At 40.5% G+C, this 14808-nt stretch overlaps 1 long non-coding RNA gene across 1 annotated transcript; it reads left to right on the top strand.

Annotated features, from left to right (window-relative positions):
- Positions 1 to 3333: 3333 nt before the first annotated feature.
- LOC115567817 (uncharacterized) lies at positions 3334 to 14158 on the top strand. Its single transcript, XR_003981263.1, has 5 exons — positions 3334 to 3423; positions 3550 to 3608; positions 4020 to 4085; positions 4361 to 4429; positions 13885 to 14158. It is a non-coding gene; the product is annotated as an uncharacterized LOC115567817 (long non-coding RNA).
- The last annotated feature ends 650 nt before the right edge of the window (positions 14159 to 14808 follow it).

Here is a 14808-nt window from a genome sequence, read left to right as displayed (position 1 = left end):
GAACTCTCTCACAGATACCAGCCACCCAAGATCCATGCACTATTTCCTGTGAGATCATCAAAAGGGTCAAAAAAATGCCCTAAATGTGAGAAAAAAAAAAACCTGGATCCATCTTTTTATCTGGATCCACACCAACAGTTTAAAGGGGTCTATTCTGAGCCGAGACCCATCCTCCATCCAAGTTTTCATGGAAATCCACTTGGCAGTTTTTGTGTAATCCTGCTGACAAACTAACCAACTAATCAACCAGCCAATCAGCAGACACAGGCAAAATCACAACCTTCTCGTTCTGAAACTAATGGCTTTCAGTAAAACCCTTCTTTTAAAAGTTGGATGCGTCTGTACAATATGTTTCTTCAAAGTCTACGTGTTTATGTCAATATGAGGTAACCAACGACTCCATCCCTTTGAAAGACAATAACAAAAAAAACAAACAGTTTCACTCTTACAGTGAAAGCCCTGTGAGGAGACAGACAAGGACTGGGGCAAACAACTGCAGAAAGAAGAGAGGAAGACAGGAAATGCACAGAAGACGACAGGCAAGAGAGGATGCCGCGAGATGTCAGGAAATGCTTTAGGCAACATCCTGATGTTGAACCTAAAGACACACACACACACACACACACACACACACACACACAAAGGACAATAGACTTATTTTTGATTCAGTCTATTTCCTGAGCTAAAAACATGTGTTTATTGAAAAAGGCGTGAAGCGTAATCCTTAACATTACAATTTTTCTCTGTAGAGCTTAATTTATTTAATGAATTCACTTAGCTGCTGTTTAATGAATAGTATAACTTGCTAACACAACATCCACAATTGATCGGATCTCTTCAAAGCACAGTCTAACACTTACTGGGAGCTAAATGGAAGATCTGGATCCATCTGGTTATTCCTCTGGTCTCAGAGAAACAATATGTGTAATAATGTCATTCTCACCAAAACTACAGGGTGGAATCATATTTTTTATAGAGCTCCAGAATACACGTTTGATTTTTAATATCCACATATGTTTTATCCAGCGATTATATTATTCATTCATTCATACGTTTTCTATATTCACTTATTCCTGTTCAGGGTCACCGGGAGGCTGTCGGCCATCACATTGAGCAGGGCAGGGAGACACATTCATGCAAATTCACACCTGTAGGCAGTTTGCAGCCATCAGTCCACCTGACCTGCATTTTTGTGGACGATGGGCGGACGCAGGAGCCCATGAAGGAAACTCGTGCAAACACAAAAAACGTTGCTGTGTGCCCTGGTGCCGTCTCCTGCGTAACCTCTGATGCCTCGCAGTATGTTTCACCTCCAGCTATCAGTGACTTAAGGAAGCCTTAAAGGCTGGACTTTCTCTGTCTCATGGCACCCACGCTCTACCTGAAGTCTTTTCAACCACCATCCTATTTTGCCTTAGGTTTCAGTTGTGAATCATGTTTTTGGAGATCAAATATTTCTTTAAATTAAACAGGGATGACATTAAAACTCCATAACAAGCCAATGAGCTTCTTCTTGCTGGAAGGTGAGAATATTCCCCATATAGCCACTGTCCTGATAGTGATAAATGTTGGTTACCAACTTCTATTATTCTTATTTTATGTACGGGGAAGCACTTGATTCTAATTCTTGTGAAATCATGGGATCTTCTTTTAATGGTGTCTGATTATTTGTGCAAATGATTTGTGAAATCCAGCCCATTCTCACTCACAACACCTCAAACACAGCAGCCTGGTCAGTGCTGGTCAGACCCCTTTTCACAGCAGACATTTTTACTCGTCAAGGCAGGGAAAGCCATGGTGTCATTTCCTACATTAATGGTGGCTTAGTTCCATTTAGTTAAACTTGTTCCAGGGCAGCTCTGGTATTGTGCATGCTCACTCACTGACATGGCTTACAGGGACACTTAATAGGATGGACCCATCGTTAAAATTATTGGCCACAACTGTGCTTTTCCTGCTTCGACAAGTCGAGATGGGTGTGGTGAAAAGGTTCTACTTATAAAGATGGGAGTGAGAAAGTGTTGAGAAATCACAAATAGGCCAAGGGTAGATACACGTATTATGAAATGTAATTAAACCATTCTTTTGTGGCAGAGGCAACTCTGTTTGACAATGGGGCCTTTAGGTTAATGCTAAAATGCTTTTTTGTGTGTCCAGCTATTGCGGTATTGCCTTAAGAACAATCTAACAGCTCCTACAATACAGTCTTGTCATGCTTTGGTGCGTGTGTAAATATGTTTGGCACATTAAACATGTATACCTTTAATTTTTTAAGTATTTATGTGTGTTTACATTGGACTAGAATCCTTAATGTAATGTCACTTTGTATTTAAATTTTGTTTTTTTCCTGGGAAGTGGTTGGGAAAAGACTCATGCACTCTTATTGGAGTTGGGAGGTTCTTCTTGCATTCAATAATCATGGTGAAGGCAAGCATTGTTGTGTCTTTCATCTTGCCATTAATATGTTTCACACAGTTCAATTCAACTCTAAGTCAATGTGTAGGGTCGCACATTTTAATCTTCACAGTTTGACCACACTCATCTCCATTTTCTCAGTCATTGAAAACAACAACAAAAAAAACAAGTACAACAGCAAAAGTGTCATCTCCGCCACAAATAGTGTATACATGCATACATGTATTGAATGCAAGGACATCAGGTGGGCTGCTATGCAATGAAATGAAATGTTTTGACAGTAGTGCCTTCACTCTCTGTTAACAGAAAGGCTTCATCTAGTCTCCATAGCAACTGAGCCAGATTCATCAGTGGCCTTACATTTTTGGGATACTGCAGTTCAATGTATGCTGTTAAAACATGGCAAGTACTCGTCACCCTGCGTGTTTTACAGTAGATTTATTTCAGGGTCAGTTATCTCTCACACCATTTATCTTTTATCTAAAAGGGGGGGAAGCAATGGTTTTTGTACAAAAGCAGTGTAGAAGGCCTAATGTGCTGCTGTATTAATGTGATCCCTAATCAGTGCAACATTTAGTCTGTGAGTCTTGCTAGATAAAGCTGTGAAGATGAGCAAAACTTTTGTGTTGAGTTGAGTTCTCCATGTTGTTCCTGTTAGTTTAGGTCAAGGGCATAAGTTTGCGTAGGGACGATTGGGACAAGTCACAACCAAAGTTTAGGAAAGACAGAGTTGTCCCTACCAATATTTTGATATGAACTACATTTCTTTTTTTTTTACATAATACATTGAATATAATTTTTTACGCAAACTCATACATAGTATTTAGAATATGTAGAAAACTAATTTTACGGCGTGCCGTCTCATCACAATCTTCAGTGTAACCTGCAAGGCAACAAGTTTAGATATGCTGCCATTTGATTGGCTGAAGGGTTATCGCGTTCTCAACACATGAATGTTGAACAGGATGTGCTGTGTTGCAGAGTTGCTGCAAGATAACTGGACTGACGGTAAGATATCAGGCTGGTTGTTGCAGACTGTGCTGACATAGATACACCAGGAAATCATGAAAGTAAATCCTCACATCAGTACTTCTTTTGTTCTCAACAGTTTTTGCCTGTGTTTTTGCTTTGTAGATTGAAAATGCTACCGAAAAAAGAAAAGAGACATCCAAAGCTATTTCACCACCCAGAGAGTAAGTAGTAGCCTGGCTGCTAGACTGTTGTTAGTTAGCTTACTACACACACAATGCAAGCCTCCTAGCCAAACATTAACACTCATTCTCCTATGGAAAAGTGTTATTAAGGTGCTAAATTAGTGTTGTGAACATAGGCTAGTATTAAAGCTAACTGACTGTGGATTCTGTAATGTTTGCTGATCTATTTGAGGACAAGTGGATGCGGTCCCACCAAATGCAAACATGCTAGCCTAGCATAATAGCACCAGTCTTTCACTGTGTAAAACATAACTGGTGTTAAGTATAAGTTTTGAGAGTAGTAATAAAGCCAAAATAACTATGTCCCCTCTAGTCTTTCAACCAATGTTAGCAATTACTAGGGTTAAACTAGTGAGTTACTGGCTAGTAACTATGAATCACTGTACACAGGAAAAACAACAGCATGAAGCTACACATGCAGAGCAGGCTGATGATGAATCAGGAACAGAGTTTCAGGTGAGGTGTTGACGATGTCAGTTAACAATTTTGTTTGGAATAAAGATGGCATGAGCATTGCAGTTCTTTGTTTTAGGATGCCTTGCAGTTGTAACTTATGAATCTCATCATCATGCTGGTTATTTTGAAAATAAATGTTGGATTTGCATAATTAAAAGTGTCAAGATGTTACTCGTCAAATGTTACCCAAATGTTCTTCCTTATAAGTTTGAAATGTGTAATGGATATAAAGATGACATTTTATTCATTGATGCATTATTTTGAAATACATTCAGGAAACTCAGAAATCGAGTACAGATGTAGTGCAGGTTGAGGAAGCAGCAGATGGATCGTCAGGGCTTCAGGTGAGGTCTTGAAATGGTTCTGTGATGAGATATCAGCAATGAGAGTGAAGGATGTTTGGGTTTTATTTTACCTTATATTAGCATTTTTTTATCATGAGTTTTTCTTTTCTCTCTTTTTTTGAATGTCAACGTTTGTTCTATAAAGTCTGAACCTTGGCTATTCCCCTAATATACAAAAGTTCTTTCTAATTAGTTTGATAACTGTAATGCATATACTTATCAAAGATCTCGTAATTACAATTAAGATTAAGATTAAGTTTAAGAAAAAGGTTGCTGGGCAGTGTCCCTACCAAAGCTGAGACCAAACTTACGCCCTTGGTTTAGGTAGCTGCTAACCTGTTAGTGTTGTAACTGAAGTGCTTATGGTCCCTAATTATTCTTCTTCCTGGCGATTTTTTGCCATTACATCTTAAGGAGCATTACCACTACCCTTAGGACTGGCATCCAATTTGTGCTGATTTGTATGTCGTCCAGGAAAAGGAAGACAGATTGTAATTAGATTAATATTGTGGCCAACAGACACGCATATGTGTGACTAAGCGTAAGAGCAAATGCACTGAATCTTCCCTGGATTTTAAGTGGCTATGAGACCCCTTGAAATGACAATTGTAAATGGGGCCTGTGACTCAGTCAGAGTTCGTCGTTAGTAATTACGACTTTAAAGGTCAAACCCATCACACGGCTTTTTGATTTTAAGTCTTGAAGCCATATTGCCACATAATGATCTACCTCATTGTAACACCCCCAACAGGAAAAGATACTTTTTAAAGAAATAATGCAGCTTCTTCTGACTAGTAGCTAAATCGACTCATGATCTGTTTTGCGTGAACAGATTTCATTATTCTAAGAATTATTCCAAGCCTACCCTGACATGTGTATGTGTTCAGCTTCATTTAACAAATAATTAAAGCCATAAATCCATATTTGTTTTACATGAATACCATATTGTATATTCTATTGCCCATTACTCTGTTTTTTTTATCTCTTTAATATGCACATTATACTATTTAATGTCGTACAAATGCACATCGCCGGGCAAATTATTATACTTTATTACAGAAATGTGGATATTTTTTTCCCTACATTGTCCTTTAACATAATAATTTTACAGTAGGCTTACCTCTTACCCTGCAGTTAAAACACTAAATTAGGAATTTGTATTAAATATCCCCCAGCTATACTTACCAATGAACCACCCTCCTCTGAATGTGTGTCTGCGTGCTTGTATGTGTACATGTATGCCTAAATGCAGCCCTAATTTGAATATGCATGGTCATTTCAGATTTAATTTGCTTCACCGTGTCACTAATTTGTGCTCCAATAACTAACATATGCCCCAAGCTATATAACCTAGGCTCTAAATAAGCTTTCGTGATTCTTAGATGCTAAAAATGTGTGCAATGATTAGCCAGTTTTATTCAATTAACCTATTAAAGGTCATTATGGAAAAGCCAAGTATAGGTGAGCGACACAGCACGCAACAAGCAGTCACTGCAGGATTGTATCCTGTAAACAGAAAGTAGCAGCATTATGTGCTGCTAAGTCTGGAAGTCATATTTCAAAAGAGCAATAAAGTAAGTGAAGGGTGCTGGACATAGGTTAAGCAGCCACTTTATCACTACACCTGCTAGCAGTGGGTGGCAATATATCCTTAAGAACAGCCAGTATTTTTTTAAAACGTAGACTTAGGAAAGGCTGGAAATACTTAGTATAAGTTTTGGTCCATGGAGGGTCAGCAGAATTTACAAAAATTTAGTTTCTTTAACTGCAGTTAAAATACAGACAATGCAATGCACCACCATGGTCATCACTGCTAAGTATGAAGATGGTAAATTGGTCAAAGTCCTTATACCTCATCTTATATTTCATATAGAATTAAGCTCTTTCAATGGTGGAATGGTTTCTGTTGCTCCACTATAGATACAACCTCTCTCTCTCTCTCACACACACACACACACAAGCACGCACGCACGCACCTACACACACACACACACACACACACACACACACACACACACACACACACAGTGTGAGTAAGTCTCCAGATAATACAAAGACAGACGTCTATCCACTGGGGATGAGCTTCATATAATTTAATCCTCTGTGGCTACTTAACCTGTCATTGCTGCTCTGTACCGTGTGGGTGGAACATTGTGAAGCCCTCTAACCTTGTACTCGGGTTTGAGAGCCCACAAAGACTTTAGGAAATGCTCAGCATTGAGAAGCTCTCTTTGAATTACCCTGATTATCCAACAGACATACCATCGCCAGTTCAAGTTAACCTGTCTTGCAGATCTGGTTATCGAAGGCACCATTTGCTACAAATAAGTAATGACGGGTAGACATCAACATCGTTGAATTAAGTTATCGATCTGAGGCCTTAGCCACAGGTATATGAATATTTTACAATTTATTCCCTATATTTTAGTCATCTCATTCAGATGAAAGGGCCTTTTTGGGTCACTAAATTGGAGATTTTTTAGAACACCTTCAAAAGTGCAGATTTGTAAAATGTCATGGTTTCTGAATCTGTGTGGTCTGTTTGGACCATCACCAACAGACCGTCATCCCAATTTGTGCAAGCCCTATGTTGGCTAAAAAAAAAAAAACTAAGTGAGGCTAAACATGACCCTGACCGAGTCGCAAGATGACATGATCCGAGTGGCTGCTCCCAGACTGGCAACTGGGAGGAAATGGATCCCATCTGAGGCCGTACAGCAAGCAAAATCTGCTCTCAGGCATGGAGACATTGTAGGACAGGTGCAGCATGGAAGAGGTGGGTTTGGACTTGGGACAAGTCGACCCACATGGCACAAGGCAACATCGACCCAGAGGAGAAAGCTGGTGGTTGCTCAGGTGCGGCAACAAGAGGAGGCAGACAGATGCGCAAAGGCAATCTCGCAGTCCAAACAGGGCCAATGGACCAGCTGGGAAAGCCTGGAACATCGTAAGCTCAAATGGAAGGATCTTTGGGAGATGGAAGGAAGCATAATCAGCTTTATCATCAGAGCCACCTATGATGTTCTTCCCACACCCACAAACCTAAACCAATGGTTTGGAGAAGATCCTTCTTGTGCGCTGTGTCAAACCCCTGCAACACTAAGACACATCCTCACTGGCTGCAAAACCAGTTTGTCTTAAGGCCGCTATACTTGGAGACACAACCAGGTCCTACGATAACGGGCGATTACCCTGTAAGGAAGGAGAACTACCAACAATGCCCTCCCTCCCCCAATGCCTAGGCACACAAACACCACCCCATTTGTAAGAGCAGGACAACTCCCAGCAAAGCCATCTGCAAGAGTGGAAGCAACCCTCCTAGACACTGTCCGGGACTGGAGAATGCAGGTTGACTTAGACCAGAGACTCACCTTTCCGCCTGAGATCATAACAACTAACCTCAGGCCGGACCTGGTATTGTGGTCAACCTCTCAGAAGTCGCTTTTCATCGTGGAATTAACTGTACCATGGGAAGCTGCAGGTGGTGAAGCATATGAACGTAAGCGACTGAAGTACTCCGACATAGCAACCAAGGCAGAACAATGTGGCTGGCGTGCCCAGGTGCTTCTGGTTGAGATTGGGTGTAGATGATTTGTTGCCACGTCCACAACCAAGCTGCTAAAGGGAATGGGAGTGCGAGGACAGGCCTTCCGACAAGCCGTCAAATCACTGTCAGATGCTGCCAAACGAAGCAGCAACTGGCTATGGATCAAAAGAAAGGACCCCAACTGGGCTGCAAAATGACCAACGAGGGGTAAAAGCAGAGGGGGGCACATCTGGGACGCCAGGTGTTGCCGTTGAGCCCTTTGGATGTGTCGTGGGCCTTTCAACGAAACACCAATGGAGGAGGGTGCCCACCTGAAGACCCCTATGAAGCGGTTACCCCTTTACCCCACCTCTACACCAAGTACTGATTATCTAAGGGATTGTACTATCTAGTCCTATAAGCTCAACTGATATTATTTACAACTAAGGTGAAAATAATTAATTGCGAATGGAGGGAAAATTATCCGTTTAGAAAAATATTGTTTAAATGTGCAAAAAATAATATGTAAGATAGAAAATGGGCAAAAGCATAATTTCAAGATGGAGATTGCTTTTAGCAGGTGACTCCGTCAGTCTTGTTTAAAGGTTAACTAAAACAGAAAAAAATAATAATATAGATAGAAAATGAGTGCAGGATCACAAAAAGGCAGCACAGAGTGTACATGTTGTATGTGATGTTTACACTATTGTTTATATCATGTGCCTTTGTCTGATATGTAAAGAAAAGCAATGATGTTCGTGTTCTCACTGTGTGTCTCCTTTATCATCCAGCTCTCTCATCATGCATCTTTCATTGCCTTCATCTCCCCATCCTCCTCTTCCATCTTTCTCTCATAAACACACTTCAGAAACATGCCATATGCACCGGCAGAAGATCCTGCCATAGTGTATACAGTCATAAATCTCCTCACAGCAGGAGGGCCAACTGCACTGTATGTTTGTGAGTGAGTGCATATCACCTCCATAATAAATTCATTATTTACTTAAACCCTGTGCCTCCTGAACTGTTTGCTAACTCCTGCAGCAGTGCCACTTGTAAGGTTTTGAGGAAGGTCTTTGAACAATGTTGTGGTGAAGGTATAATGTTTTTTTTGTTTTTTTCTCTTTTTCTTTTTCTCTCTCACCTTACTGGTTGTGATCAGTGACAGAAAGCTTCATCTTTTTGGGCATTCACATGTGCTGGAGACCACCTGCAGTGAGAGCTGCTGCCGACAGCTTCACACACACATCTTAGAGTGCCTGTGATGTAACCTCTACCCCTCCCTGTCAGGGAAAAGTATTTTATACAAATGTTTATGCAGGACAGGGAGGGTTACTGCCACCTCCTGTTTTCCCTTCTCTTTCAACAGGAACAAAATCCAGGACATTTGGAGTAAATCAAACCACTTCTTTCTGCTTTAGATGTTTATTTCAGTCCTCCCTGTTCTCAGGGGTATTTGGCAGTCATTCAAAATAGTCTTTGATTAAGTACATTTAAAACATTGTCTGAATGTGACAATGTGTAACAGTGCCTCTGCAGAAAAAAGGCTACATTTGTCATAATCGTCAAATGAACCTCTTATTCAAAAATGTATCTGAAGATGTAACTCTCAGTTTCAGTCAGGAGAGTTTTGTACTTAAAATTCAACTACTGAAGTCACTGAGCATAAGCCATGGAAAGTCCATGGGAGTCCATTCATGATGGATCATCAACTCACGCCATGGTGAATTCTGTTGTGTTTTATCCCTAATGGGTTAAGCTATTGGTTTAACACATAGGCTTGTGCCACATGTATCCATCAGGGCCAACTTAAACTGATTTTGTGGCAAGCTGACCCAACCCAACAACTAGAGAGAAAATACTTTTAATGCCTCTAGATGTGCAAAAGACAACTCAACAGACACACCCAACAGCCCTCTGTAGTTTGATTATGCTAAGCAACTGGAGGTCATCTACCTCAAGGGCTCTGAGGGTGATGAAGATCACTTTCTAGGCTCTCCTTCTCCTGTGTCTTCAAAATCATCTCACATTGTTGAGAATTCTGGCAGTACAATAGTTATTATTGCATATATCAACCCTCAGGGAGGCATACAGAGCTATACGAGCTACTAACACTGGTGCACAGCGTGCGACTTTGGAGCAGTTATCATCTCCTTTTTGTTGCACACAATGCACATATTGAGAATATTGTGCATGGGGGGCAATCTTCTCTCCAGGGGGAATCCTCTATACAGGCAATGAACAGTGAACATGCAGGTCGTCAGCTAAATTCTTAAGCAATACTATACATCCAAGCTGACATTATCTCTGGATTGTATGTAAATTCAAAGTCCACTCAAATGTGTCTTGCCAACAGCAGAGATTATTTGGCAGTAGATAATCTCACAATCCTGTGAACAGACTCGTGGCATTATAGACCGTCCATCCTATCCTGACCAAAAAATAGCTGTATAGTTCGTCTGTGCAAGCATCTAATTATGACAGGAGCAAAGGAGGAAATGCACATGCGGTGGAGGTTGAGGGGGATAGATATGTAAAACACACCTAGACTTTCCCAGAAGACTGCAAAAACCAAATGTCACCATTGATTAAAGGTAGGCAGGAGGAAAACTGTTTATTGTTGGGTCTCAATCCCCTGTCCTCAAATACCAATGCTTTGGGTCTGCATTCGGCCCTCAAAATTCTAACTCAAAGCGCCTGTATTTGACTACTGGGGAATCATGAACGTAACCTTATGTACTTTGTATGTAAAACATTGTTAGTCAATAGAACTACTCACCCAAATATTTGCCTAAACCTAACCAAACTGCAACAGTTTCTTAACATTATCCCTGTGACTACAAGAGTCCGGTATGATGAAGGTCAGGTTCATCTGTCCATGGGTCATCAGGGTAGACTTTGTCATTTTAGGAGCAGTCATATATGCCATTTTGGGAGTCACTGGCTATTGACCTATCCAGTCATTTAGGTATAAGGAACTGTTAGAGCTTCCTGACTGTGGCCAGGTTGAGAAAATGCACATTTTATTACTAGAAACATACTGCCTTCTCACCCTGAGAATTTACATCCTCACATTGTCTGTGGCTACTCACTATAGTGGTGCTCCCCTGAGTGCAAGGTCAATCTATCACCCGCAATTAGAGAGGGTAGCTTTGTGTCCATAGCCTGTGATAAGATGAACATACACACTACGGGTCTGCCAGTGAGACTCATTCATTGCAACAAGGCTCTTTAAGGAGACTCACTCTTCTTGGCTAAATTATGATGTTCTTGGGAAAAGGACTGTGAGAGTTATCTTCTACATGCTCTGAGATGTCATTAGAGTCCTCGAGTAACCTAAGGTGCTGCAAGACGTAGCGGTGCTTTCTAGCTTATTTCTTTGTACGTGATACATTTTTTCTTTCCGAGACAATCTGTTTTTCTTAAACACCTTCAAAGCTGTGTTCATGTCCACAGCCGACAGCAACACATTACAGTCAATTAAAACTAACTCAATCTCATCTTCCTCCAGGAGAGAATTTGCTTGAAATCTGACTGTTAATGTAACCATGTGTCTCTGAGAGCCTACCTTTTGTTTTTCAACCCCTTCAGAATGAATACCATGACCTCGCAGTTGTGCACAATTACTTCCAATTTGTTTGTTCCAGTTATTTTACTTAACAGGCAAGGTTTTTTATTTGTATCACAGCCAACATGTCAGGATTCAGCATGCATTCTCTCTCAAGCAACAGTACTGCCCCGTTATTTTCAGCACACAATTACTGTTGAAGAAATGTGGCCCGTGATGTAAATGAGGCAAAAATAAATAAATATATAAAAATGAAACATCCGTCTTTGCTATGGGCATATTTTTAATAACTAAATCCTTAATTGTGTACAGTACATGTCTTTCATTTTCTTGACATTTAGCCGACCGTCTCAAGCTTGATGGGGCATGAAGACAAAGTAACAAGCACAATAATTTCCCCATTTTTTGCTCCCCCTCCTCCTCTCCCCGCTTTCCCCTGTCTTTCTCATTCTGTATTTGCAGCGTACTATTTCACTGTTAAATGGAATTATGATCAAAGAGTTTGTGGCTGCGTATTGTGTGTCCTAACGTTAGTCACACATCAGTGAGTTGAATTTTGATCTGCCTGGAGCGCCGCAGACTAAAAAGCAAGGCAGACAGAGGGAAAAAGCGAGGAAGTGGAGGAGGGGGGGGTAAAGAAAGCGAAAATAGGAAACATGGCAAAGAGAGAAAACAATGTACTCTGGTGCCAGGATCTTTCCTCCCCCCCCCCCGTATATATCACTACCTCTCTCTACCTTTCCTCTCTCTCTCTCTTGCCATCTCTTTTTCCCTCTGTCTCCCTTGAAGCTTGTCAGTTAGAGCCTTGGCTGCCACCAAGGGAATTGGAGGATAGAGAATGTGTGTGGAGCAGCGGAGGGAGGGTGAAAGACAGAGAGAAAATGAGATGAAGTGAAAGAGAGAGAGAGAGGAAGAGTCACGGGTGGGTTGAATAATGAGGTAATGTAATAATGCTTGTCTTCTCTTTGTGATGACACTACTGAAACATCTCCCCACAAATGCTAAAATGTGCAAATTCTCCATTGTCACATTTAAATATATCTCTGGAAAAATGCCATTTTGTCAACCTTCATATATAAATACTGTATAATATGCCTTACATGTATTTATTTTTATTTGGATTTCTTTTTTTTTTTTTTTTTATCTCATATAGCAGTCCTAAATATCTGTCCACAAAATGAAAAGGTTTGTCTTGGCCAAATAATATTGCTTCCTACCCTTTATATGCCATACACACAATACTGTATACAGTTCTATAAGCACCAGGTATCTAAGAATGTTCTCACTCTGGAGATGATAACAACATATATCCTCCTATAAATGCAAAGTTTTTTTTCCTGAGCTTCCATCATGCACGCTGTTTTGCTGATATTAGACTTTTGCACTGATTATATTCAGATCAACAGTTTCTATGTGTGTTCCATGACAAAACACCCAGTGGCACCATTGTCTGTAGGGCCAGGCTACACTCTTAGTTGAGTCACAAATGATCCTGTCACTCGCCCCTTTGGCCCTCTAGTCTAATTATTATTAGCCTTGCCTCTGGTTTTGAAGCCACAGTGCATTTATGGAATGAGCAAGTGGCTTGCATCTGCTAAATTGTCCCACACTTACATTGAATACGAGGTTTGTTTCAGCACAGCCTTTCTGATCCGTTGTCTCGTCTTGTGATTTGTTTCTGTTGTCTTTATTCTTGACAAGTTGCCTTACTCACTGATGCAGCAGATACTTCGAGTGCTCAGTTCCTCTCAAGCACTCGTCTTTTTGGGGATTCAGGGGCTCAAAGCTGTGCATGCTTGATAAAAAAGACTGCTGTAGCCAGTGCCCAAACCATGCACAAATGTATGCAAGCATGCACACACGCAATCAAACCCACCTCTGTTTAACTCCCCTGACATTCTCTAGCCCGGAGGGGTTTGACTTTCAACCCCTTGTGAACTCATTAGCAAATGCCTGTACAGTATGGCTGTTTTCGGCACGCATGTATTTGCATGTGTGTTTAAACTTATGTCTATTGTAGTGGAAACATACTCATGTCTTTTACTTCAGAAAAAATACTAAGACAACGTTGTAGGAATTCAAAACATTGCTTTAAGAGTACACAAGAATTGGCATTAAAAAAAAAGATATAAAAGTAAAATAATGCATCATGCAGTATGGCTAATTTTTAGTATAATAACTACAATATGAATGGGCTATGATTTCTGCTGCATTATTGTGGCATCGCTAATGGTATTGCTGCTGGTAAAGGTAGTGCTAATTTTACATTTTATATGCTGTGGGGTAGCTTAGTGGATCATTGCTCACATATGTTTAACAATTCTTCTTGTTAATCATCTTGTGTGGCGTTTGCTCTTCCAGGTCATCATGGAGGAGAGGAGATCATGTGGCTTGGCAACGCCTCGGCCAGCTAAGTCATCCTCCTGGACCCACACTCTTCTTCACATATATTTATTTCATAAACTTCCCATGTTAGACATTTTGTCATCGTAATCTGTGATTTTCTTGGTCTGTTCTGTACATCCTGGGTCTTCATCTTTGGCTCCTCCCAGGGTTTCTTCCAATTTTTTCCCTGATAAAACCTTTTTTGGGGGGAGATTTTTTCAGGTTTTCAAGTTGAGGGTGATTTGTGATTTTGGACCATATAAATAAAATTGACTTGATTTGACTTAATCTGTACGCATAATTTATTAGTTGATTGTTGTTAAATGTTAGTCACACTTTATGTTATGTCAGTCTGCATCTGGAAAAAGCAACTTGTATCAATTAGACTGGGAACTGTCTAATTACACGGGTGGATGTCTTTGGCCACCCTCCCATTACGCTCAACTTGCCATGTGTTGAAACAATTGCAACCATTTAAGTGATATAGAAAAGGATTTTGACATAGGACCGCCAGATTTGAAAAGTTAAACATTACCTATTTGCTGCATTGGTTGGTTGTAGGTCTGCCATGCTCTCAGATTTCAGATCAAACTGTTAAACTAAGGAATGATACGTCATGTGTTTCGTTGGCGTGATTGGTTGTAGGTCTATCTATAAAAGTAGTGAAAAGGTGCAGCATTTTCCAGCGGAAATTTACTCAGGTAAAGCACAAGTATTTCAAAAACTACAGTGCTTGAGTAATGTATATAATTTAATGGGAATTGTGATGTTCTGCATATGTGTGTGTTTGGTTAGTGTAGTTGTTTTGCTATTGCTGGTACATCTGGTGGTAGACTGTGACCTTCCACAAGAACAAACCCTCCACCTCTCTTCTCAAGAGGATCTTGGCCTGGGAAGATA

This window comes from Sparus aurata, chromosome 17 (genome assembly GCF_900880675.1).
Source record: "Sparus aurata chromosome 17, fSpaAur1.1, whole genome shotgun sequence".
NCBI classification, from domain to species: domain Eukaryota; kingdom Metazoa; phylum Chordata; class Actinopteri; order Spariformes; family Sparidae; genus Sparus; species Sparus aurata.
Note: the sequence above shows the minus strand (reverse complement) of the source record. Positions and strands in the feature narration are given on the sequence as shown.